This window comes from Cephus cinctus, unplaced genomic scaffold (genome assembly GCF_000341935.2).
Source record: "Cephus cinctus unplaced genomic scaffold, Ccin1 Ccin1_scaffold0123, whole genome shotgun sequence".
Classification (NCBI taxonomy): Eukaryota; Metazoa; Arthropoda; class Insecta; order Hymenoptera; family Cephidae; genus Cephus; species Cephus cinctus.
The window spans coordinates 2,344,516-2,348,210 of NW_014332857.1; the positions used below are offsets into that span (position 1 = coordinate 2,344,516).

General features: G+C 44.7%; 1 protein-coding gene across 2 annotated transcripts in view; it reads left to right on the top strand.

Annotated features, from left to right (window-relative positions):
• Positions 1 to 3,695, top strand: part of LOC107275136 (acetylcholine receptor subunit alpha-like 1) — a 68,906-nt gene that overhangs the window by 45,343 nt on the left and 19,868 nt on the right. The window lies entirely within an intron of this gene.

Below are 3,695 nucleotides of genomic sequence, written 5' to 3' on the forward strand. Positions count from 1 at the left end.
CCCCCCCCCCCTCAAATTCCTTGGTCCAAGGGATAGAAGTAGAGACGGCAACAGCCGAAATCGCTGCTTCACTGTGTCTGGTGGAATTTCACCGTAGCAAAGTAGGGATAGTTTCACGGTAGCTGCGGAGGGGCAGAGGGGTTAGCTAGCGCGAGAAGCCAGCCGGAAACCGGAAACCGGAGTTTATCGCGCGAGGGGGATGAAACTGGTGGCTGGCTGAAAGAAGGTTCTTGGGAGTTCTGGACAAGTTCATTCGCCCAACCCCTTCGCCCCCTTACGCCCTCGAGTCTCTGGTCCGTCTAGGGGATGCTCACACCGGATACAGTCCCGACTAGAGCCTCTAGCACTGCCCCGACTCCGTTCCCTAGAGGATGAGCTCGTAGTAGAAAACCTTTATTTAGGGTCGTCGCCAATTCCGACTCACTCATCCTTTTTTTTTCCACCCCCCTTTGACTCGCCACCCCTAACTCCTCTTAAGCCTTCTACCAAAGCCCTTTGCAGCTCCCAAAGAGAACTCGTAGCTCGCGATTACGGAGTTTTCTAGGAGTTGGAGCTCTTTCTTTTTTTTTTCTTTCTTTTTCTTTTCTTCAACCCTCTCTTTCCGTTTGTCAACCAACCCTGTCCCTTTTTAGATCAAACGAGAAAGCCTGACTTCATCCCCTGCAGGTAACTAACGCGCTCCTACAACTTTTCTAGTCAACCCCCATCCACCCCTTTACTTATTTACTTAACTACTCAATCCCCGATGGGAATAGACGCGGGACTAAGGGTTGTATTTATTGTAATGTCCCTACGTGCAGGGGATGCAATTTTAGGGCATTTTACGGAGTTTTTTTTTTGTTAACCCCTATCAAACTCGACTGAGTTAACCTTGAATTACAAAGTACGGGCGAGTTGATATTTACGCATATGAAGGGGATGATTTTTGAGGGTTGGTCGCAATCACAAAATTCCAGTGTTGTCAATCACCCTCGCGAGATTTCTTGTCAAGTGCACGATTAAGGGGTGTGGTTAGCTTAAACGTACAAACCAACCCCTCACTCTCTGCAACCCTCTCGTTTCAACCATCAACCGCCCACCGAATCCCATCCCTCCCTTAACCACCCCCAAAGGAATCCGCTCGATAATCCAAACGGGGGTTGGCAATCCTTACTCCTCACGAAGTTACTTGTATGTCCTAGCTCGGTTTGCCAAGTCATACACTGCTTGCCAACCCTTGACTAGCAATACGAGAGACGCGAAACGTCGTACAACTTTATTGTTTTTCATTCCCCCGAACTGTAGTTAGTTCATAAATAATCATAGGTTCGTGAGTTACCAAAACTTTTTTTTTAAGTCTGTTTACGACCGTTACGTGAAATACCGAATATTGTAGTACATTAACGTACGAATAAAAAAGAAATCCCTAAAAACAAGGAAACTACAAGGAATAGGGGTTGCGAAAGAGGTTAGAGATCGAATTATCGTTTAAATTCCTTGATCATCCTTGATCTTTGACAATATACTTCCAGTCATAAAAACAGACCGTATACGCGTATGCTATAGTGTATCCGTCATCTTATATGTTCAGAGTTACGATAATCCATAATCGATAAAAAAAACATCTTTCAGCAGGAATAACTCCTTGTTAACGCTTAACTGGACTCGATAAACTTCCATTGACGTACATAAGCGGCATATATAAACGTGCAATAAGTCCTTTTATGTGCCAACAAACAGTATCGCCATCTGCCGTTTAATCCCTGTACTAAAGAGCCCTTAAATAACTCTCATCGTATTGGCACTTATAGAGTCCTAATAAATCATTGCAGCCCATGTCAATGCACGCATATAGAGCGTTATATACGGTGAATACATCATTTGATAAATTGACAAATACCGTCGCCATCTAGCGTCAAACCTGTGGTACCAGTGGCGTGTCAAAGTATACCGTAAAATTACGAAATTTTCACGAGCCGTTTCACCGCAGTTGCTGCGACATTGTATTTCCATATGGTAGCATAGAAAAAGTCAAGAGCGCCTGAAGATGGGCAACCGGCTATGCGCGCAAGTTTAGCTACAGCTGGATATGAAAGTAAGCATTAAAGTACACAGTATACTTTGAAACGCCTTATGCTCATGTTTCCTTGCAGTTTACTACATGGCATATACGGCTTAACTGTTATACGAGGCCGCGCGTACCGGGTTGCACTTGGGCAGGCGCATTCAATTTCTATTTGATGCTCTTAAGGGTTTGAATTGAATTGCAGGATTTCATGTGGAAGTTTAATAAATATTTTATTTTGTAATGGTTCTTGGAAATAATTTTCTATAAAAATGATCGGGATAGATGCATGCACACTCTATTTGGATTACGGCTCAGCATCCCTTGGCAAAGGGTGGCAAAATATATATAGAAAGGTAATGAATATTTGAGATGAAATTTCGTTAAAATAAAGGTAGCTCATTCTGCGCTCCTCTTCATCCCCTATTTCGCGTTAGTGAAAAACATATTAAACTCTTTTCAATTACCAATCGGAAATCGTTAATCTTTAACGTGGCCGCTGATTGGATATCGAGGACTTTGTGCGGCAGTTAAGGGAGGGTGGGAATGAGCATTGCGGGGTAGTTGAAGCTACTAGGGACAGAGTGGTCTGATCAAAATTCACGGTGAAAATCGAAATTGAATAATGTATTCGAAGGCCGAAGTTTGCTGGGAGAGAGGGGTGCACGCATTAGTTTAAAATAATTCCGCTGCGCTCGGGGAGAGCGCTGGCGCTCGTAACTGTTCGCTGTTATAATTCAATATTAATTTAGGGTTTGAAGGATGCTCGGTGCGTCGTGATGGTTAGGGGTTGGTTGTCTTGGGCTCCTGTTGCTCCCGTGAATACTGGCAGGGCTTGAAGATGGCCTTGGGATAAAATTTACGACTCCGGCCGAGATGTAACTGATGAAAAATTGTCCGTTTAATTACCCTTATTTGAGCAAGGGGTAGGTTTTAAATGCGTGAACCATTAATACCACCACTGTCACAACCCTGGATCATTGAGTAATCCTAAAATCTCGTTTGCCCTAATGACATTCGCAAGGGTTGTCCGACTCGGATGGAACGAACCCCTCGTACTAGCCTGTAATATTACTACCCCCCACCACCCACCCCTAACCATTTCTTATCACAATCACAGACCGTTACTTTAAAAACGAGTCAAATGAAAAATCTAGGGAGAAAAAAGACCGGCAAAGTATGTACAATCTCGTGCACAATGGGGGTGCAGAAATAAGGGCATGATTTTATTGGCAATGTACGAGTCGTATGACGGAGAGAGTAGCATAATTTTTGAAGCATACTGTACCCATCGTGTCTCTTGGATGAAGAAGGGGATGCTTTTAACAAGAGCGATTGTTGAGGGTAGCCAGATCATATTCAAGATGGCGCCGACGAGACAGGGCTACCTTGAGGGACGTAAGGGGATGAAAAAGGGAAGATTAGAATTCTCTCCCCCCCCCATCGTTCCATCCCATTCGACTCGAGGAAAAGTGAATCGTAAAAGTAAGATCCGGAACTCGGCTAGGGGATGAAACTTCTGAAAGATAATTAGGGGGTGGCTCTGGCAAAGGGTAGGGGAGTCAAGGTGCCGACGGTCGGTTACCGTCGACGATGGAAGAAGGGAAAACGGTGCCGCCGAGGGGATCAAAGGGGCGAGGGTGAAACGGGT